The sequence below is a fragment of the Triturus cristatus genome, chromosome 7, assembly GCF_964204655.1.
Source record: "Triturus cristatus chromosome 7, aTriCri1.1, whole genome shotgun sequence".
Taxonomy (NCBI): Eukaryota; Metazoa; Chordata; class Amphibia; order Caudata; family Salamandridae; genus Triturus; species Triturus cristatus.
In genome coordinates, this window is record NC_140590.1 from 115243181 (window position 1) to 115267119 (window position 23939).

Here is a 23939-nt window from a genome sequence, read left to right on the forward strand (position 1 = left end):
GAGCACCGGCTCCCGGGCACCGCTAATCTGAATATTGGATTTCACCGATATTAGCAAACTTCAAGAGCGCGCAGGGCGGGAGCAGCAGGCGCGGCCACGTGACGCGGCCACGGAAGATAAATGTGAGACCTTGGATTCGCAGGGAATGGGGAGCGAAAAATAAAGATCGCGAGAGACACAGACGGGGGGAGGGAGAAAGAAAAAGCAGAGCGCGAGAAGCAGAGGAGGAGACAGAGATAGTAGTAAAGGGACAGAGAGCGTCAAGAGAAAGAGAGTGTGAGGGAAAGACACACAAAAAAGAGACATAAAAAGAGAGAGAGGGAGACTTACTAGGAATCAGAGAGAACAAAAAGGATAGAGAAACAGGGAGAGGGAGAAGCAGAGAAGGAGACAGATAAAGTGACAGAAGAACAGAGAGCGTACAGAGAAAGAGAGTGTGAGGAAGAGGTATACAAAAAGAGACAAAGAGACGGTGACTGAAACAATCAAAGAGAACAAAAAGGATAGAGAAACAGAGAGAGGGAGAAAGGCAGAGTGATGGAGAGAGGTACGAGAGAGGAGACATAGAAAGAGGAGGTAGAGAAACGCAGTCTGGAGGGAAGTGAGAAGCGAAGGAGAGGAATGAGGTAGAGAGAAGCGGGGAGGGAGAAAGGTGGAAAGGGAGAGAGCGAGTAAGGCAAAAAGTGAGGCCAAGTTAGAGTCATCAAGAGGAAAAGGTAGAGAGATAGAACGAAAAAGAAATAGAATTAGACAGACGGAGGGGATACATTAACATAAAGAGGCAGAAAGAGATAGTAAGAAATAGAGAGGGGGCTGGGGCGAGAGAGAACGCAGTGGGCGGGGCTCTGACATACCCATTTCTGGACGGACTCGTGCAGTTTCCTGCCTGCTCCTCGTCCGCCGCATTAAGCCGCCGGTGCCCGAGCGGTGCCCAACTCTCCTCCTGCACCCCGGGTGTTCACATGCAGGGAGCCCCGTGAGTGGAGCTTTGCCCTCTGATGGAAGTCTGCGCCCGTGAAGGACGGCTCGAGCTCTCCGCGGAGGGGCCCCGAACGGTAGGTGCACTTGGATGGGGAAACACCTGCCATGTCCCTCAGCAGCGGGTTCAGGGGCTCTCGTTCTAGTGCTGGGGTGGGTGGTAAAAGCAACATCAAAAATAACTCTTTTTATGCAGCGTTCATAACTTGAGGTCCATGAAGGGGTGTTTCATGTTGTACTAACAGATGTTGCCAATACTGGAATATTAAGAATGGCAGGAAATGTCAGGGCGGCCGAGATTAAAACTTGTCACCTGAATGTATCCGGAGCCCACTGCAGCGCGTGCATCAGCTCGTTTAGCAATCTCGCCTCGACTGGACTATGTGCCTTTCTGATTACACACACATCTTCGAAGTGGAATAATTTACTCACTGAAATGTTAACCGCGACCTGCGCGTTGTCAACAGGTCTCTGCAGCAGGTGCATTAATCCACCCAGCTTTGTTACTTTCATTTGAATCCGTAATCTGCATGCTATTTACAGATCTCTGTACCGAAGCTACATCACTGATCTTACAGTCTTCTGGGCACGTGCGTTAACCTTATAGTCTATCTACCGGGGCTGCAACCTGCGGGCCACTTAGCAGACACAGGTCTCTAAAGCAAGCATCTTATCCCCATGAATTGCTTTACTTGTGTGGAGCTGGTGTCCTGCAGGTAAAACACATCTCTGCAGTAGGAGCATTCGCCTCCTGAGCTATGTATTTCTCATAGGAACCAGTAGAATGCAGGACACCGATATATCCCTGCCACAGATGCCTCATTTAGTTTCTTAGCTCTCACAATAGTTATGTTTCTGTTTATTGGGGGTGTTGTGCACTTCTACAAGTCCCCGAGGACACTTTGGATCTGCGGAAAATCAAGAAAAATAAACAGGGAAAGGCCCGCAAACATGAGAGCTGTAGCGGAGCCAGATGTGGGATCTGACATTCTTCCAAGACCCCCACAAGGACTGCAGTGTGCACTGGAGCTCTTCTGGAGCACGTCACCTTCACTGCAGCGAACGATGCTCTGTGCAGACTCAAGGGCTGGGCTGGACCCTGAGTTTGGGGCCCTGAACCCCGAAGAGTTCCCACCATACCAGTCTTTGGAAGGATCAATGTTGGATCAAAGGGGCCAACGAGGATCATAGGGTCCTGGCTGCACACTATTTGAATGGGAACAACCAGGACCCAGTATGCCCCAGTATGCTTTCTGCATAGTGTCATGTTTTCCACTGAGCCCCACGCAGGGCTTTCAGGGCGGCTTAATGTGGTTCCGCCTGCCTCTGTGCGGACACAAGTCTGCTGACTTTCCCCCATTGCAGTTTGGTAATGAGATGTTTCTTCTCCGGAGACGACCGTATATCCTATTCTACCGAACTTTCGTCGGTCCGTGGCCGGTGACAGCGTCACCTCAGTGCGGTCCTCACTTTTGATTGGTGAGACAGTTCCAGGAGAACAGAGAGTTTTAGATCAGTTCCCTGGACCACTTGTTGATGCGAGGAGTGAAGGTGAGGTCCCAATGTTTCTGACCAGCGGCCATCTGTTTACGCACAGGTAACATATCTGCGTCCACCAGTAGGCATGGCCTACGCGCGCCTTGCACTCCGCCAAGGTTGTGCACGCCTCCGCACTGCTGTCTAAACGGATGCATAGCTAGGGATTACGTATATGTGGCGCACCGTAGCTAAGTGAGCGGAGGAAGCAGTGACATATTTACAGATATGTATATTTATATGTGTAGAACAGTTTACTACCAATTTGCATCTTGTACGTAAGCTGCTGTTGCTTTGAGCAATACACCAATCTGTACATGCGCCGGAGAGCCTGCTTCCTTGTGGGACTAAGAGGACTTGTGGAATATATATATATATTCGTGGTCAGTCGTTGTAGACCACATAATTCTGATCCGCATGTTTGCTGAAAACTAATAAAAAACATTTTTGTCGAGAGCCCTGGAGAGTCCTGGATTGTCGCTCTCCGTCTGTGCCGCTGCATTATATATATATATATATATATATTGAATAACAAACGTTAAAGATAAAGAGATAAAATAGTTAGGTGTTGAACTATTACAAAAAGTAATGCTTAGAAATGAAAAAAGACTGAATTTCACCAGCTATAGTTTGTTGACCTAACTATATCTCATGCCCCCGACATGCGCTACTTATGACCTCACTATTACATCACTCATGTCATGTAGAATGACATAATTGATGACATACATTACTGGTGGCTTTTCAAATAACATCATTTGACCTCTGGCCCGGCCCTGTACCGAACCCCTGTTGCGCACGGCCTCCTGGCTCTGTGTCTCCTCAGTGTCTCTCTGAGTGTGATCGATTGTCTGTGATCTATGATGTCAGGCTGTGTGTGATGTCATACTGTTTTGCCTTCCCTGTTTAGGTCAAATGTGTATATTTTGGGCAGGATTTTGAAAGCACACGTGTACATTTTTATGGTCGGGCTTGACAGCGCAGCTGAACAGGGCCATCATTAACCTATTGAGCAGGCGCATGTAATGGCCAAGACCGGCACGTGGAAGGAGACCTATGAAGCTTCCGTACTGTGCGTCTCTTTCCAGTATTATTAGTTTCCACTTCTTACTCTAGGAAAAAATATATATATTCCTCCTAGATTGTGAAGTCTCTCCAGTCCTGATACCCAGGGCTTTAAGTGAGCCGGGTCCCTCTGGTTCTCACACTCAGCAGTAAATACAAACGGACCCCTGGGGCCCTATATTAATGCCCTTAACTGTACGATTACAACTACTGATCGATTTCTGAACAATGAATGTAGAAGTTACTTCATGTCAGCAATATGGTTCCTGTTTACATTTCACATGCCTTACTTAATCTTACATTCCCTAAAACTGTTAGCTATTTCCAGGATGTTGTGTTTCTGTAGGTTTTTTTCCATGCAGCATAATACTCTAACATAGTTCATATTTTGAACTGAGTCGCCTCCAGGTGTTTCAAACTGTCCAGTATTGGGAGCTCTGGAGCGAGGCTGAAGGCAGTGTGCGTTTCCTACTTCGCCTGCCTGCTGGTCTAGAAGTTGTTCATAATACCTGCTCATCCAATCCTTGGCCTCTCTGCAGAGTGCACAGAGGAATTGTCATGTATGTCCTTTACAATTGGGATTCTATCAAAATGTGTGTGAAGGATGTACACAGTTGTCCAAATAGTGACAATGTGAAAATAAAAAAACAGTGCTTACAAGTGGATGGGTGTGCTGTGTGTTTGTGCGGTGGTGAAGTGAAAGAGATGCAAGGAAGTGAATAGAAAAGAGAGTGAAAGAAGGTGCTAAAGAGGAAAGAGATTAGGTATGTGCTTCATGCATCTCACACAGATGCAGGAGAAAGAATGTGGAAGCTTCTAACACTAATTGTAGAGGGAAGTGGTTTGAAGGGAAGAACAGGAGCGATTGAGACCCTTCTTGTAAATGTACCCTTCTTGTAAATGTACAGATATTTATATAGCGCAAATCACCAACTGGTCTCTAAGCGCTTGCTTAGGGAACCCGTCCTGGTATTCCCCTGTGAGATAACCCGGCAGGGCATCCACAAGGTGAAAGCCAGGCATCCCGCCACGAGGGGCCATTGTGGAGATTAAGCAAGCTATTGCCCAGAGTCACAGAGTGTGAACCCATGAATTGAGTATGCACTGGAGCGAGAATTATCGAGTCCATGGACAATTTATGGACTCAAGACCCAGCCGAGCCGGGAATTGAACCCTGGTCCCGGGCTGACCTCTGCTTCCAGGTCTGCCTACTCTAACCAGTGAGCCACACTTCTTTCTTAGACCGCTATCCCTTCCATAGACCTTAGTGATGTTTAACTACTGATTGGTGGACGCTATGGGAAGCACAGAATATTAACGTACTTGCTTAAACTAGGGGTGGGGGTAAACTCCACTCCGCTTGCCGAGTTCATGAAGTTTTGCTCACTCCGTGCTCGGCTTGGCATGCAGAGTTTGGCAAAAACTCCTGCCAACCGCTGCGTGGTGTACTTTTTCTTGTGTGCAGCATGACCAAGAAAAACAAGCGCTAAAGTGCGTCTCAGCGAGATCCATCCTGTGGGCGATTCCAGGTCGTTACCACTCATGCTGACAAAGTTGCCGCTCATGTTGCAAAAGCTGCTGCTCGAGTACAAAATCTACTCGAACAACAGAAAAAAGCAGCGCCTTCTGGCACGCGGCGCAGCGCCGTCCGCAGCGACTTCTTAGGTGACCCATCTTTTAGACACCTCACCACATTTTTCATCCCACTTTAAGCCCAACGAGATTTCATAGTGTGACTCTATAAGCAGTTTGCACAATCCAGGGTTTCGCTTTGTTTTCCGACAATTGTAGTTTTGCCTTTCTGACCATTAATGTACAAACAAAGAAAATCACAGGAATTCAAGTGCTAGAGACACATGGGAAGTCTTGGGAGAGGAGGTTCAGTGGCAAAGGTACTGGCAACAGGATCAGAGGAACTTGTTTTCAGACTCAGCTTCCAAACTCTTCCAAACTTATTTAAAGGTTAATTGAAGTAAAAGAAAAGAAGTAACTAGGGTGTCCTGCACCGCTAAAATCACCTTCATTTTTAAAGACATCTTGTATCAAATGTGTGAAAATATGATAATCTTTTTGAAATTCAAAAAGTGTATTTCTTTAACGTGCAGATTTGTTTTGCTGTAGCACATCCGATTATATCAGTGTGATCAGAGGTATTTTTTTTTTTAAACTGATCATTTATAAACTAGGATTTAGAAACATTCATTCTTCCCCACACCCTGACAACAATGCCAGTAGTGAACTAAGAGGCAAGTCAGTTGTAACGTGAACTCTTTGGGTGTCTTGTGTTTATATTATACACGAACATTATAGTTTATTACATCAAACACAGAAGGTTTTGTAACACATGCTGAAGTCATGTATGTGATAATTAAGAAAAAGCAGGTAAAGTGAAAATAAAACAATTGCCTTTGATCACACAATTTGTTTAATTGGAAAGCCGGGATTAATTGCAAGCTTTTTGTTTCACATTGTGCAATTCAGACACTAGATGTAAATGCTTCTCTTCCCCTACACCCACCATGTCACAAACCCCCCTTTGTCTCTATTCCCCGACCGCCAGCCTGCTGGCATTAGTGTGGCCCTCGGTCACATCACAGGCCAAACTTTGCCGCCCCTGGGAAAATGCTTGTGAGTACCCATGGCATACAACATGGGGCAATGGGTCAGCCTACTTCAACCAATCACTGACTTCACTGTGCAGCATTCTGCTCTTTCACAAAGAGCACAACCACACAAAGGTGTTCCTTTCATTACCAGGGGCTGTTATGGCAATGTTTGCTTTGTGAGTCCCAAAAATACTTTCGTTTTTAACCAATGTTTACTTTTTATACTGGCGAGAGGGCTGGCAGCTCCTCAAAAATATAGTTTTAGAAAAACTATGACAAAACAAAACAAGCACTGACAAAGTCAAAAGTCTGGCAGCCAATTCCACGCCTTTTAACTTTGCCAATGCTTGTTGACTTTTACATTTGTAGTTCTACATTTCTAATAAGCGTTTTGCCTATGAATTCTTGTTCTTGTTCTGCCTGTGGTTTTACTATTACTGAGGCATAAGTAAAACTGGAATTGTAAGGCATGTGTAAAGAAGTGAATAGTGCTGGATTGCCTGCTCTTGTGCTCCTGTTTTCACCATCTCGGGCTCCACCATGCACGCGAGAATGGTTTAGAAGCTTCATGTTTCAGCTGGAAGCAGGTGCTGGAATCACCAGGATGACCAGTGTGTGAGCAGAGGTGGGAGTGCGTGAGCATAGGTGGGAGTGTGAGAGCAGCAGTGTGAGCAGAAGTGGGAGTGCGTGAGCAGCATTATGAGCAGAAGTGGGCGTGCCTGAGGAGTGGCCTGAGCAGAGGTGGGAGTGTGTGAGCAGTTGTGTGAGCAAAGGTGGGGGTGCGTGAGAACCTGTGTGAGCAGAGGTGGGAGTGCCTGAGCATTGGTGAGAGCAGAGGTGGGAGTGCATGAAGAGTGGTGTGAGCAGAGGTGGGAGTGCATGAGCAGCGCTGTGAGCAAAGGTGGGGGTGCGGGAGGAGCAGTGCGAGCAGATGTGGGAGTGTGTGAGCCACGTGAGCAGAGGCAGAAGTGCATGAGCAGAGGTGTGAGCAGAGGTGGGAGTGCGTGAGCAGCGTGAGCAGAGGTGTGAGTGCTTGAGCTGCTTGAGCAGAGGCAGAAGTACGTGATGAAAGGGGGGCATGAGCAGAGCAGTGAGAGCAGAAGTGGGAGTGCGTGAGCAGTGTGTGCAGAGGTGGGAGTGTGTGAGCAGTGTGCGCAGAGGTGTGAGTGCATGAGCAGCGGTGTGAGCAGAGGTGGGAGTGCATGAGCAGCATGAGCAGAGGTGGGAGTGCGTGAGGTGCGGTGTGAGCAGATGTGGGAGTGCATGAGCAGTGTGAGCAGAGGTGTGAGTGCATGAGCAGTGGCATGAGCATATGTGGGCGTGCATGAGGTGGGGTGTAATCAGAGGTGGGAGTGCATGAGGAGCAGTGGGAGTGCGTGAGCAGTGGTATAAGCAGAAGTGGATGTGCGTGAGCAGAGGTGTGAGTGCATGAGCAGTGGTGTGAGCAGAGATGGGAGTGTGTGAGTTGTGGTGTGAGCAGAGGTGGGAGTCCGTGAGGGGCAGTGTGAGCAGAGGTGGGAGTGCTTGAGCAGCATGAGCAGAGGTGGGAGTGTGTGAGCAGTGTGCGCAGAGGTGTGAGTGCATGAGCAGCTGTGTGAGCAGAGATGGGGGTGCATGAGCAGCAGTGTGAGCAGAGGTGGGAGTGTGTGAGTTGTGGTGTGAGCAGAGGTGGGAGTGCGTGAGGGGCAGTGTGAGCAGAGGTGGGAGTGCTTGAGCAGCATGAGCAGAGGTGTGAGTACCTGAGCAGTGTGAGCAGAGGTGGAAGTGCGTGAGCAGTGGTATGAGCAGAGGTGGGAGTGTGTGAGCAGTGGTGTGAGCATAAGTGGGAGTGCGTGAGCAGAGGTTTGAGTGCATGAGCAGTGGTCTGAGCAGAGATGGGGTGCGTGAGCATCAGTGTGAGCAGAGGTGGGAGTGTGTGAGTTGTGGTGTGAGCAGAGGTGGGGGTGCATGAGCAGAGGTGTGAGTGTGTGAGTTGTGGTGTGAGCAGAGGTGGGAGTGCGTGAGGGGCAGTGTGAGCAGAGGTGGGAGTGCTTGAGCAGTGTGAGCAGAGGTGGAAGTGCGTGAGCAGTGGTATGAGCAGAGGTGGGAGTGTGTGAGCAGTGGTGTGAGCATAAGTGGGAGTGCGTGAGCAGAGGTTTGAGTGCATGAGCAGTGGTCTGAGCAGAGATGGGGTGCGTGAGCATCAGTGTGAGCAGAGGTGGGGGTGCATGAGCAGCGATGCGAGCAGAGGTGGGGGTGCATGAGCAGAGGTGTGAGTGCGTGAGCAGCATGTGCAGAAGCGGAAGTACGTGAGCAGAGGTGGGGTCCATGAGTAGCAGTATGAGCAGAGGTGGAAGTGCGTGAGCAATGGTGTGAGCAGAGGTGGGAGTGTGTGAGCAGCAGTGTGAGCAAAGGTGGGAGTGCGTGAGCAGCAATATGAGCAAAGGTGGGAGTGTGTGAGCAGCAGTGTGCATTGTCTTTACGTATTCGTACAATAACTTTGAAAAAACATTGCTAGAAAAATCATTAATTGATCTATCTTTATGTACGTAAATGTTACTACTTCTAGTTGGAACTACTTTCTGTGAACTCTTCTCTACATTAGTCACATTCTCAGTATGTATTCCAAAAGTGTCTATTGTAACTCTAAAAGTAACTGATAAAGCTAGTACACCCCATAATAGCATTAATAATCCAGTACAGCAGCAGCACATTCTACACCATCTTTTCAAAAAGGCACATCTACTTTGATTATTCTCTGTGTTAGCCATTTTACTACTTTGGCAGTGTCTTTTGACTTAGCCTCCTCTACTCCACTACTGAAACACTAGAACTCTAGATTATCTCACACAGCTAATTTCAGATTTTCTCTTTTCACTTTTCTCCAAGTGACTCCTTTAGTTCACTCAATTTGGATTTTCATCACTTTTTACTTCTTCTTCAGCAACATCAAATTGTATCAGATCTTCAACAACATCCTGTGCATCCGACTCTTCTCCAATGTCAGTCTGAATAACTTTCAGGATCCCAACAGTTTTCTCCTCCTCAACCACTTCTCGTACGGTCCCCTCTGGATTTCCTTGACTTTCTGCCTCTTCACCTTCAGACAGTGCCACATACGTCCATTCCGGTGACCTATACTTCTGGTTAGGTTTTCTGATTCTCTTGATCTCCTCTGGTTCTTTTGAGACCTTTTGTTTTTCACCTTTTGCCTGATTCTGACTGGACACCTCGTTCACCTGGTCAGCTTTCGATGAATTTGCTCGTGTCAGTCTGTACCTCAGTCTCTTTATCCTGTTGGGCCAAAGATCTCCTCTTACAACCCTTTTTGGTCTCACTTCTTTATTATTTCTTTCTCCGATCCAAGTCCTTTTTCTCAGAACTCGACCCTCTGATTTCTCATTCTCACTCTCATCCGATTCTGTCTCATTTGCCTCTTGTTCTTCAACAATTTTCTTTCGCTCCACAGTCTTTTCCACCACCGATTGAGACTTCCCTAATTCTGTCCCTCCTCGGGTCTCCGACACGCAATCTTCTTGCTGTCTACTTGTCCCTTCACCTAGCTTATCAGGAATGTTCCCTACACCTCCTCGGGGGTCTTCCGCAATCTGTCCCTCTCTATCTTCTTCTGACCCTGCTTCTTCAGGTGTAATCTCAAGTGGATTTTCAACCTCTTCATCTGATTCAGGTGTAGTTTCTGTGGAACTGCTCTTTTCTCTTCTTTCTCCTCCACTGCTTGTTCGGACTTCAGGCACTCTTACAGAATCCGATCTCTCCTCTGAGACTCTCAATGTTTCTCTTGAAGCCTCTCTTGGAAAGAAAAAAGAATCACCTGACTGGCTTTCTCCTTCACCCCTTTCAGATTCTTTTTTCTTCTCACTGGTTCAGTTTCTGCATCATCACTGGAATCTGACTCTTCAAAATACTCCTTACCAGTCCCATCTTTTGGATTTGGAATTCTCAGAGTATGACTCGCATGAACCCAGTTTTTCACACCAGCACACTTTACTGCAGTCGTTGTAGTCAGAATAACTTGTCTTGGCCTTCCCCACCTTGGAACCAAGCAATTTCTTCTTCTGTGCACCTTAATCCTCACCCAGTCCCCTGGACTCAGATCATGGGCTTGCTTCTTCTCAAGTGTGGTAGCGTCTTCTCCAACCTGGTGAAACACAGAATGAACTGCGTCAGCCAGGCCTTTACAGTAATCTAAAATCATGTCATCAGTTATTGTAATCAACTTGTTGACAGGCACAAATGCATGTCTCATCGCACGTCCCATTAAGATTTCGTGCGGACTCAAACCTGTGGTTCTATCTGGAGTAGACCTAATAGTCATTAGCACTAGAGGCAAGACATCAGGCCATTTCATTCCAGTGGCTAAACACATCTTACCAATTCGGTTTTTAATTGTGCCATTCATCTGTTCAATGACTCCAGAAGCCTCTGGTCTGTATGCACAATGTAACTTCTGCTGTATGCTCAATGCTTCACAAATCAAACCCATAAGCTCATTGTAGAAGTGTCCACCTCTGTCTGACTCAATTGTCACTGGGAACCCGTACCTAGGAATCAACTCTCTTAACAGTAACTTTGCAACTGTTATTCCATCATTCCTTCTAGTCGGATAGGCCTCCACCCATCTTGAGAACAAACAGACTACCACTAGGACATACCTCAATCTGTTCACTTGGGGCATTTCAATGAAATCTATTTGCATTCTGGTAAAAGGACCTCCTTCTCTGCCTATTGTTCCTAGACTCACCACTGTCTTTTTTCCAGTATTGAACTGCTGACAAATCAAACATCTCTGACAGATGCTCTCTGCAATTAACCTGAACTTTGCATTGTACCAGGTTTGTTTAAAAGACCTAATCATTGCGTCCCTCCCCAGATGTCCCTGGCCATGATACATTCTTGCCATTGTCGATAACATGGAGTTGGGCATGACTGGTCTACCATCTCTATAGATCCAAACATGATCTGTTTCTCTTGGGGCACAACCTGCCTAGATCCAATCTCTCATTTCCTCATCTCCTGCCTCATCCTGCAACTGTTTCACTTCATCCCATGTTTCTAGGACATTAGTAAACATCACAGAACAAAAAGACATTTCCCTTTCTCGTGCCCTATTAATCGAGTGATTGTTCTTTGCACAATACTGTGCTATGTCATTGGCAAAACGATTACCAAGAGTAACAAAATCATCTCCTTGTCCATGAGCAGCACACTTCACAACTGCTAACTCTTTAGGCAGCTGTATCGCCTCAAGCAACTTTCCAATCACTTCAGCATTCTTTATTGGAGTCCCACTCGACATCAAGAAACCTCTCTGTAGCCAAAGCTGGCCGAAATCATGAACGACTCCAAATCCATACTGACTATCAGTCATCAAAGTCACTCTCAGATTCTTCCCAATCTTGCAAGCTTTTGTCAATGCCACCAATTCAGCCACTTGAGCAGATCTCACTCCTTTCAAAGGCGAAGCTTCCATAACTTCTGAAACCTTGCACACCGCATATGCTGCACTCAGCACACCATCATCAGTCCTCAGACACGATCCATCCACAAACAACACATGATCACTCTCAGGCAATGGTAAATCTCTTATGTCTGGTCTTGGTTTTGTGCAGTAATCAAGCACATCCAAACAATCATGATCAACATCATCTCCAACATTCACATTGTCAGCATCTGGTAACAACATTGCTGGATTCACATTCACACATCTCTCAAGAGTCACATTTGATGCTCCCAGAAGGATTTTCTCATATTTAGTCAACCGACTATGTGACATGTACTGAGTCCTGCTTCTTGTCAAAAGAATAGCCACATCATGAGGTACGAATACCATTACAGGATATCCCATTATTATGCCCTCACTCTGTTCCAAACTTCTGCATGTAGCAGCTACTGCTTTCAGGCAACCTGGCAAACCCACAGCTACGGGGTCAAGTGTTGATGAGAAGTACGCAATCGGCCTTCTCAGTTGTCCATGTTTCTGAATTAACACTGAAAGTGCACATCCATTTCTCTCACTGCAATACAACTCAAACTCTTTCTCATAGTCTGGCATTCCCAAAGCAGGGGCTTCACACATTCTGCTCTTTAACTCTTCAAATGCTGCCATTTGTTCTCCATCCAGCTCCAATGGGTCTCTCACCTCACTTTTAGTCAACTTAATCAGTGGCTTTGCTATCAGGGAGAAATTACTTATCCACTGACGACAATAACACACCATCCCCAGAAACATCCTCACCTCTCTCTGGGTCATCGGGGCTCTCATTCCTCTGATAATTTTGATCCTGTCATCAGTCACCTTTCTCAGACCCTTTTCAATATTGTGTCCAAGATAATGCACCTTTTTCTTGCAAAATTGCAATTTGGCTGGAGATACCTTTAACCCTCCATCTGCCAGATGATTCAGTAAAGCTATGGTATCTACTTCACAAGCTTCACGTGTCTTTGATGCCACAAGTAAGTCATCGATATACTGCACTAGTACTGAGCTTTCAGGCATGATCAAACTCTCCAATGATTTTTTCAACAACTGATTGAATATCGAAGGACTCTCTGTATACCCCTGTGGGATACGACACCATGCTAAAATACGCTGTCCAAACCGAAATGCAAAAATCGGCTGGCTGTCATGATGCAATGGAATTGAAAAGAAAGCATGACACAAATCAATTACAGTGTACCACTCGGCATCATGAGGAATCTGATACGAAATCACTGAAGGATTTGGCACAATGGGACAACATGCCACCACAATTTTGTTAACTTTTCTCAAATCTTGTACAATCCTGAACTTTCCATTAGGTTTCTTTAGCCCCATTATCGGTGAATTACACGGGCTACTCAGTAACTCTCTCAAAACACCCTGTTGAATCATTTTGTCAATTATAGGAGTTATTCCCTCAATTATCTCTGGTGTCAATCTGTACTGAGGAATATTAGGATAAACAATCCCCTCTTTCACTGAAATCTTCACTGGATCTACATTATTCATCAATCCCACATCTTCTCCAGTAAAATCCCAAACCGCTGTTTTCACTGTGTGTCTCAACTCCTGAGGCAAATCATCTGGATTAAACACAGCATATGTACCAACAATCTCACTCTCTCTATTATCTAGAGTCATCCGGTACAAAACATCCTCATCTGGTGTCTCAAAAGCTATTCCATCCGGAGTACAGAAAATTGTACAGTTCATCTTGCACAATAGGTCCCTACCTAACAAGTTCACTGGACTGGTGTCACAGACTACAAATCTGTGCATGTCTGAAAATTTCCCTATTCTTACCCTTACTGGTTCGGTAAGACGAGTCTTAATCTGTGTATTGGCTACACCAACCACTTGGATTGCTTCGTCCGAGAGAGGAAGATTTCTAATATCTGCTGACCTGACAGTTGATCTCGTCGCTCCTGTGTCTACCAAAAAAGTAACACTCTCCCCATTTATTTTCCCATCTACAAATGGTCCTGCCTGGTCTATTTCTAGAGTTGCACCAAGTATGCACTCTTCCTCCTCTCTTCGGCACCGTCAATAGTCCCCTTCAGACTCACTCCCCTCATTCTTTAACCAGTACTGCTGTACCGGGTTTGAACGTCTCGGTTTGTTTACATGCTCATCATTGTAGAATCCTGAGTCCTGGTTATACTTTTGGGACCCTCTATTCTGCGGCAAGGGCGGTTTTGGCTCTTGACTCTGCTGTCTGACAACCTTCTGCTGTTGCTGCTGTTGATTACACCCCTCGTTCTGCACCTGTTGATTTAAGGGTTTATTTTCATTGCTCACTAATGGTGGATTGGTACACTCGGATCTCCAATGCCCCAATTGTCCACAGTTGTGACAAGGGAACTTTTTCTTTGCCTCCTCTAGATTCCCCTTTCCTTTTCCCGCATATCTGGGTCTATTTCCTGGATTATTTGCCTGTGCCATCAACTGTGCTTCTTGTCTTTCAGCAACCTTCACCTGTGCCCACATTGCCTTCTCTTTCAGTTTTCTCTGTTTTGCCTCAATCTCATCACTGAAATACTTTGCATGTCTCAAGATTTCATCAATCTTCTTACTCTGCCAATCAACTGTATGCTCACGTATTCTTTCACTGATTTCAGGTCTCAAGCCATATACAAATCTGTATACAAAATGACTCAAATCCTTATCACCCAGGTGTTCATCTCCACTGAACTGTTTAAAGGCCAGTATCAGCCTTTCGTAAAAAGCATGAACTGATTCTTTTGCTTCCTGATGTGTTCGATCTATCTTAACCCAGTCTGTCTCTTTCGGGGGTACTTTATTTTTCAGGAACACAATTACCTGATCATATTTCTTCATAACCTCTGGATCTGGTGCTCCTGTTTTCGGATCTCTTGGATACTCCTTAGCAGGCCAATCTACAACTATTTTACACTCTGCCCACAAGTCTGCCGGAATAATTATATCAAACAGACTATTCAGGTCAATCCACAGCACTTTTGACAATTTCACAAACCTATCAACCTGCCTATACCACTCGACGGGCTTTTCTCTCAGTCGAGGGAAATCATTCGTAAATGACAAAATATCCTGTCTAGTCCATGGGACATGTACATATCCTCCTCCAGGAATCTCTCTCATAGGATAAGCATCCACTGTTTTCTCTTTTTCTCTCATGGGAAAAGCTGAGTAAGTCCTGTCCACTGAATCTTCCCTTTTCTTGTACCATCTATCCTTCCATTTTTCCACATCACCCCATTTTCGCAATAAGGCAATCATTTCCTTAATCTGCCCTGTTCTGCCAGCACCATTTAGATTTTCAATATCCTTGTCAGAGAAATCCACCCTGTAAGGCTTCTGCAAAGCTTTCACCTTATCCATGTCAACTCCTTGTTCACTCGCTATTGCCCTTAACCTGTCATGTGTACTCTTAGCCCTCCAGGTGATACTTTTACACATAAATAACAACTCTCCATCATGATGGTTTTTCAGTATATCTGTAGGAATTGTTCCTGCGATAAGCACCTCCAATTCTATGCGCAACCTAGCTACATCAATTGCCTGTGAATCTTTATCTTTCTTTTGAAGAACCTTCAACCAATCATTCAAATCTTCAGCTGTTATTTCAGTAGACTTTTTCACTGCACCCACTTGTTCTGCCATCCTCTGTGGTTCCAAAATTGTTCCTCCCAAGCAACCAGTATTCAATCCTGAATTAGGCTGCACATCTAATCCTCCACTACATGTGTCATGTCTCGACTGCCTCAAATTATTTCCTCCCGTTCTCATTCCTGATTCCTCCAAAGTGCAAGTACCAACCAAACCATTTCCAACACAGGGAACTGTCAAACCATTTTCACCCATTCTTTGCTTATCAAAAATAGGCACAACCGGACCTATCGTTACAGGCACTGTAACTGCTTCAAGATTTTTCGTCAGCTCCCTAATTTTCTCAGTCAGCTCAGATGTTGTTCTAGCTAATTCCCTTGTTTTCTCGTCACTGACTCGATTCTCTCTCTCTAGTTCTCTCTCTCTCTCCCTTTCCGTGAAAGAGCTACCACTTTTCAGATCAGGTGTTACAACCTCAGTTTTAATAATTCGCAAAGTATCTCTTACAGGAGTAGCAACTGGCGTGCTCTCATCTGGTTCTGGTCTATACGGAGGTGGTCTCTTGTAAATCATGTCATCCAAAACCTCATCCTCGTAATCATTAGCTCCATACCTTCTCACTTCTGCATCAGACACCTTTTCTGCACCTTTCCTCCCTTCCGCTTCTTCAACAGTTCTCATAGGATATAATCCCTCTGACATACTAGCATCTCGCCATCTCCTCATTCGATCATGATGAGTTTCACGATCATATTTCCTCCCAAAAATGTACCTATAGTTGCCTCCACTCCTCTGCTTTTCTCGCTCATGCACCTCATCTTCCCATTCCACCAACGCCTCGAACTGTGTCGGCCTTGGTCTAGGCTCTAGACACATCATTTTATCCCGTAAATTTCTCAACACGGCCAAATTAAATGAACCATGTTCCGGGAACGCTAAGACACCATCTTCCTTAGTATACTTAGCCCAGTTATCTAACCATATACAGGTATGATACCCATATTTCGCAACCATGAAGGATGCAGGAGTTCTCGTCGGAGGTAGCAATTCACCCTCTCTAGTTATTATGTTTTTATCCTTGTCGAACCACCTTTTAATTTTACCGAACAAGGATTTCTTCTTCTTTTCCTCCGGTTGGTAATACATTTTAACGTTTACCAATATTCTCTAGTCACTTCCGCAACTGTACGATCTTCTTGTCCAATAACAGCGCGACTCACACCAACGCACCAATCCTGGAGCGTCTACGTCACCCTGTACTCCTTCCAATCCCTGCGCGGCTCACACCAACGCACCAATACTAGCGCGAGCACTGTTCTGATCCACTGCCCAATCACAGCGCGGTCTGTATGACGTCAGCAGTCGTTGCGGACGCTTCTGCTCTGTCTCCTGTCACTCGTCTACCCCTCCTTTACAAAGCCTTTTCAGTAGACTTCGTTTCAGATTCTACAAAATCTATTAGTTACAACATATAAACATCTCCATTGTCTGCTTCGCTAACCACAGAATAGTAAAGAAAAGCCTTTCTCACAAGAATCCCGCTTCTTTCTAGAACTGCGCTTACCTCTGCTCTACCACGGAATTATTACTTTCGTTGACACAGTAGCACATCCCTCTACTCTGCCCTTCTAACATGCATCCATTAACTGTTTCCTCTAGGACTGCTCCAAAGAGTTTTACAATCAATTAAATGCTCATACATTCACGCACTTTCACACCAGAAAATGTAGCACATGCACACAGAATCCTGCCTTTCCCGAGAACAGCGAACAGTTTGTCCCACTACAGAATTATAACACGCATTAACCAAGCAGCGCTTACCTCTGCCCAGTCCTTCAGACAAGCTCAGAGAATACCTATTACTTCTCCAGCGATAAGCTTTAACAGCGAACCTTACGGATCCCTGGGACTTAAGACCAGAGTTTCACAGATAATCTTCTCTACCATACACACTCCTTTTATACCGAAAATATGTCCCTAATAGTAACACACGACGATGTCACTGATTCCGAACCCAGACAATGTGACGCGCAACTTCAATTGTCACACGTTTTTCCCCGCATACGTACAGGGCCAACAATCCCGTTTTCCCGAGAGCAGCACTCACTTCCCTCTGCCCTACTACGGAACTGTCATCAGCTCCCAAGTTCCAGAAGCCGTACACACTACATAGAACTCAACACGACGATTTCAACATATAGTATTAGTACATATACCAACATCAATCAATAAATCAATAAATCAAAAGCCTATATACAAGCAATCTATCAAATCAAGACAATAATCTAACCATCATACTGCTACCAGGAAACTGCTGCAGATCGGCGCATATAAATTCCCCCTACTTCCACGGACAGAGTAAATCCACAGTCGCACGCACATACACTCATCATACGCTAGGGCCCATCACACTAGAATTCACACTATTACTCTATCCACACTGTATATAGGAGAGAAAACCTAAACCAATCTGCATCTGAACGAGGTCAATGCGACCATAAAGAAATTGTCCTGAGTCATGATTTTAAACATAGGAAATACATTTGAAAACTCAATAAACGACAAAGAAATGACCACCCGACACTGGAATTCAAACAAATGCTTATTTATCTAAATTAGTTCAAATGAAAGTCAATCATTAGCAAAATCATTATTCTCATAGTTACCTATTCTAGCTAAATGGGTCAGGACAGGTCTCTCGGTAAAGTCTCTCGAGCTGCCGTCCTCAGCATAGGTTCAGGAAGAAGTCCAAAACGCAAGGAACGCAATGAATGTAATGAGCGCAATGAACACGGACCCTCTCTAGTCTAGCATATTTATAACAAAAATGACAAAATAAAAGTTACAAACAAACTTTGAATATCCGTTGAGCCGCTGAGCAGAGCGAGCAGGCAAGGATGTCACTTGGTTACATTTAGAAAACCTCCGCTCAGGAAAAATCACAAAAATAAAAACACGGAAGAAGGAAACTCGAGTTTGCAAGTGTTACTTTCGTGAATGCTCTTCCTTGGTACCATAGCAGAGCCACCGCAGACTGGTCATTGTTCATTGTGGCTTTATCCTTCTCCAAGGACAATTGGAGTCATGCCCAGAGCTGCTGTCCTCACGGAAACTTTTAATTCAGGCAGAGGCTGTGGTCAGGTGACTTTCAACCATATTCAGCAAGGCCTCTCGCCAAAATTCAATCACTCGAGCGCAGGCTGTAAATAGCAGCCATCTTTGTTTAGGCCAAAACGGACCATCTTAATTACAAGAAACACAAAACAACGTTACCACATCATAATGATTATACAGTGTTAATCCCCACTAATACCCTTATGTGTATGTAATTACCTAGCCGTCTGCAACACAAAGAAGCATTAGCACACGTTATTTTTAAAGCGCAAACTCGAAAGAAATAGCACTTTTGCGATACTCATTTAATTAAATTGCACATATTATTAAGCAACATATATGCATTCCCACGTGTAGTTTTCTCTCATTAGTAATGTTGGTTAATTTGAACTTTTAACAAAACAAACTATTAATTAATGATTCCGAATTAGTAATTTTAATCATAACATATAGACAAAACTGGAGCTTAAAACTCAATAAATTTTCAACAGAAAACTCTGCTCCAGCAGAAGTGCATGAGCAGAGGTGGGGGTGCAAGAGCAGCAGTGTGAGCAGAGGTGGGAGTGTGAGCAGTGTGAGCAGAGGTGTGAGTGCATGAGCAGCAGTGTGAGCAGAGGTGGGATTGCGTGAGCAATGTGAGCAGAGGTGTGAGTGCATGAGCAGCGGTGTGAGCAGAGGTGGGAGTGCATGAGCAGTGGTGTGAGCAGCAGTGGGAGTGTGAGCAGAGGTGGAAGTGCATGAGCAGTGGTGTGAGCAGAGGTGGGGGTGCATGAGTAGCGATGTGAGCAGAGGTGGGAGTGCGTGAGCAGCAATATGAGCAAAGGTGGGAGTGTGTGAGCAGCGGTGTAGGCAGAGGTGGGTGTGCAAGAGCAGCGTGAGCAGAGGTTTGAGTGTGTGAGCAGTTTGAGCAGAGGTGGAAGTGCATGAGCAGATGTGGGAGTGTGTGAGCAGTGTGCGCAGAGGTGTGAGTGCATGAGCAGCAGTGTGAGCAGAGGTGGGATTGCGTGAGCAATGGTGTGAGTCGAAGTGGGAGTGCATGAGCAGTGGTGTGAGCAGCAGTGGGAGTGTGTGAGCAGAGGTGGAAGTGCATGAGCAGTGGTGTGAGCAGAGGTTGGGGTGCATGAGTAGCGGTGTGAGCAGAGGTGGGAGTGCGTGAGCAGCGGTGTGAGCAGATGTGGGGGTGTGTGAGCAGTGGTGTCAGCAGAGGTGGGGTTGCATGAGCAGCAGTGTGAGCAGAAGTGGTAGTGCGTGAGCAGCGGTGTGAGCAGATGTGGGGTGCATGAGCAGTGGTGTGAGCAGAAGTGGGAGTGCGTGAAGAGCAGTGTGAGCAGAGGTGGGGGCGCATGAGCAGTGGTGTGAGCAGAGGTGGGAGTGCCTGAGCAGTGATGTGAGCAGAGGTGAGCAGTGATGTGAGCAGAGGTGGGAGTGCGTGAGCAGCGGTGTGAGCAAAGGTGGGAGTGAGTGAGCAGCGGTGTGAGCAGAGGTGGGAGTGCGTGAGCAGAGGTGTGAGTGCGTGTGCAGTGTGAGCAGAGGCAGAAGTGCGTGAGCAGCAGTGTGAGCAGAGGTGGGAGTGCGTGAGCAGCAAAGTGAGCAGAGATGGGAGTGTGTGAGCAGCAGTGTAAGCAGAGGTGGGAGTGCATGAGGTGCGGTGTGAGCAGAGATGAGAGTGCATGAGCAGCATGAGCAGAGGTGGGAGTGCGTGAGGTGCGGTGTGAGCAGAGATGAGAGTGCATGAGCAGCGTGAGCAGAGGTGGGAGTGCGTGAGCAGCAAAGTGAGCAGAGATGGGAGTGTGTGAGCAGCAGTGTAAGCAGAGGTGGGAGTGCATGAGGTGCGGTGTGAGCAGAGATGAGAGTGCATGAGCAGCATGAGCAGAGGTGGGAGTGCGTGAGGTGCGGTGTGAGCAGAGATGAGAGTGCATGAGCAGCGTGAGCAGAGGTGGGAGTGCATGAGGTGCGGTGTGAGCAGATGTGGGGGTGTGTGAGCAGTGGTGTCAGCAGAGGTGGGGTTGCATGAGCAGCAGTGTGAGCAGAAGTGGTAGTGCGTGAGCAGCGGTGTGAGCAGATGTGGGGTGCGTGAGCAGTGGTGTGAGCAGAAGTGGGAGTGCGTGAAGAGCAGTGTGAGCAGAGGTGGGGGCGCATGAGCAGTGGTGTGAGCAGAGGTGGGAGTGCCTGAGCAGTGATGTGAGCAGAGGTGAGCAGTGATGTGAGCAGAGGTGGGAGTGCGTGAGCAGCGGTGTGAGCAAAGGTGGGAGTGAGTGAGCAGCGGTGTGAGCAGAGGTGGGAGTGCGTGAGCAGAGGTGTGAGTGCGTGTGCAGTGTGAGCAGAGGCAGAAGTGCGTGAGCAGCAGTGTGAGCAGAGGTGGGAGTGCGTGAGCAGCAAAGTGAGCAGAGATGGGAGTGTGTGAGCAGCAGTGTAAGCAGAGGTGGGAGTGCATGAGGTGCAGTGTGAGCAGAGATGAGAGTGCATGAGCAGCATGAGCAGAGGTGGGAGTGCGTGAGGTGCGGTGTGAGCAGAGATGAGAGTGCATGAGCAGCGTGAGCAGAGGTGGGAGTGCGTGAGGTGCGGTGTGAGCAGAGATGAGAGTGCATGAGCAGCGTGAGCAGAGGTGGGAGTGCATGAGGTGCGGTGTGAGCAGAGATGAGAGTGCATGAGCAGCGTGAGCAGAGGTGGGAGTGCGTGGGGTGCGGTGTGAGCAGAGATGAGAGTGAATGAGCAGCGTGAGCAGAGGTGGGAGTGCATGAGGTGCGGTGTGAGAAGAGAGGCAAGTGCGTGAGCAGTGTTGTGAGCATTGGTGTGAGTGCGTGAGCAGTGGTGTGAGCAGAAGTGGGAGTGCATGAGCATCAGTGTGAGCAGAGGTGGTAGTGTGTGAGGTGTGGTGTAAGCAGAGATGGGAGTGCATGAGCAGCGTGAGCAGAGGTGGGAGTGTGTGAGGTGCGGTGTGAGCAGAGATGGGAGTGCATGAGCAGTGGTGTGAGTATAAGTGGGAATGCATGAGCAGCGTGAGCAGAGGTGGGTGTGCGTGAGCAGTGGTGTGAGCAGAGGTGGGAGTGTGTGAGCAGTGGTGTGGGCAGAGGTGGGAGTGCATGAGCATCAGTGTAAGCAGAGGTGGGAGTGTTTGAGGTGTGGTGTGAGCAGAGATGGGAGTGCATGAGCAGCATGAGCAGAGGTGGGAGTGCTTGAGGTGCGGTGTGAGCAGAGGTGGGAGTGCGAGAGCAGCGGTGTGAGCAGAAGTGCAGTGTGTGGAATGGAGGCGGAGTAGGCACAGGGCAGTGTGTAGCAGAGGTAGGAGTGAGCAGAGGGGGCAGTGTGTGAGCAAAGGTGTGAGTGTGGGAATGGGGTAGTTTTAGCAGTGGTGGAAGGAAGGCAAGAGGGCAGTCTATGTGCAGAGGAGCAGTGTGTGCCCAAAGGCAGGAATGGGCACCTGTGTTACCATTGAATTAAGGGCCTGATTTAGAGTTTGGCCGATGGGTCACTCCGTCGCAATGTGATGGATATCCCGTCTGCTTTATTACTGGGGTATTACATCCTCTGGCGCTTGTAATGAGTTGTCCGGATATCTGTCATGTTTGTAATGGTGTAACCCATCCACCAAACTCTACATCATTCCCTTTATACATTATTTAATCTTAAAACAGATACAATTGCAGCATTTTACAAGAGGATATGACAACAGCGCTCCTGCCACACCTACATACTTTAATATTTTAGTTCATATTGGATCATCTGCCCGAGGGTGCTACCAATACATTTTTGGATCTGGCTCCCCTGAGATGCAAGCAGAGACGGCTTGTCCATCCATCCCTTTCTTCTTAAGTCACAGCCTCTGCCTTCAAAAACTTCCAGCCTTTTATTTGGTGGTGGTTTAAAGTCTTTATTTCGATTTTTACATCATAAAAGACAATTGAAAGCAATAGAAATTAGACATACATGATGGTTAATTTAAAACCATCACAATTACGATTTCATAAATTTCAAAAAACATTTCAACGTTAAAAATAGAATTAAACAGTATAATAAAGACCTAATACATGAAAAGACCCGTTGAGAAGTTAAAAAATGAGAGCAAGATCAAGGTGCCAGCAGATATCTTGCTCTAATCACCCATGCCCACCCCAGAATTTGGCTATGCCCACAACTACCACCTCAGAGGTATTTGTACGAAGCACCCATAGTGTCACGACCTGACTGGGTGTTGTTGTGCTATGCATGCTACAGTGATCCACTCCCAAAGATGAAACTATATTAAATTGGGAACCCACCACCATGTTGTCATCTTGATGATGATATGCAGAGTCCACCACCTTCTCCTTCTCCATGATGGCACCCCCCTGGATAGATACCTCAGTACAGACTCTGTCAGCCCCACCCACTTGGTTACCCAGAACACTCCCGCTGCCAGCTACTGGGTGAAGTCAATCGATGCACTCCAGGCCAGAGAGGGGTTCGTAGCGATTAGTCAATAAAGGGTACTGCGGGATGTAAGGTGTTCTATCAGCATGATATCTCCTAACAGGTCTTCTAGGGAAGGTATGACTAGAGGGGAACTCGCAGGATCGTTTGGGATAAAAATACCCAAGGCCCAGGGTCTGCACATCACCCAACCTCCCAAACCTTGCTTCCCTACGCAGGAAATCTACTACCCAGGGATCCTTAAAGGATATAATGATGCAGTCCCCCTCTAGGTCCTTGGTACAGTGGCCCACCCATTCAACTCTTCTCACAAACAATATTTCAGTCGAGGAGGAGGGGGGAAGAGGGCGGTTTTTATTTAGCCAGAATACAACTTTGTTTCTGAGGTCCCCATGTGATTCATTTGAACCCTCCCTAAGTGGGGCAACACCTGTTAGAACTACCGTGTATGGGGTGGCTTCTGAAGGTAGGTCTGTACAGGGGGTGCCCGTTTATTTGCTTTCACAAGGGGAATAGGGGGGTTGATGGATGTGCTCCCCTTTACTCCATTACTTATTTTGGGCTGTGATGATGTACTCGGAACACCACTCGCATTATCTTGTACCCGAGTAGCCACAGGAGGTGTAGGGATGTTCGGCTGGCAGTGTTGGTTAAATTTAAAAGAAGCCTTCTTTGGCACCTGTAGCAAAGTGGCTGGTACAGGCGTACAATCATTATTCCCAGAGATCCCCCCTGCCACTGAGCCCTTGTTTTTGTTAAGATCAGGATTAGTGGATACTGGTCTAGCAGATGCTGAGGATGGAAGTTTACCTATGGTTACATTTCTCTGGCCTTTGGAATTACTCGAAGAACTAGGATTCCCCAGGGCATTTTGAGGGTTAACTATCTTTTTTAAAAAGCCAGTATTGGTGTTTACAAGAGTCTCAAGTGCGTCCAATTTTAAGGTCATCAAGCGTGTTCTTTCAAGTACGGGAAGTAAAAGAGTTTTAAACACAGCTTCCATTTTGGCCAGCAGGCTATCATCACTACTATAACAGGTAGGACATGGGTCCGAGGACCCAAAGGGGATATGGGGAGGGCACAGGGGATCATTTAAAACAAAGACAGGGTGTGAGGTGGGGGTGACTTCAGGGATTATGATGGTGGGCTGAGCTGGGGCATTG

At 46.8% G+C, this 23939-nt stretch overlaps 1 protein-coding gene across 1 annotated transcript in view; it reads left to right on the forward strand.

The window, feature by feature from the left end:
- The first annotated feature begins 577 nt into the window (after positions 1 to 577).
- LOC146808974 (chemerin-like receptor 1) overlaps positions 578 to 23939 on the forward strand; it is a 518859-nt gene continuing 495497 nt past the window's right edge. Inside the window, exon 1 of the mRNA XM_085615771.1 lies at positions 578 to 1055. The gene's annotated coding sequence lies outside the window, so the exon portion shown is untranslated. The remainder of the gene's footprint in view (positions 1056 to 23939) is intronic.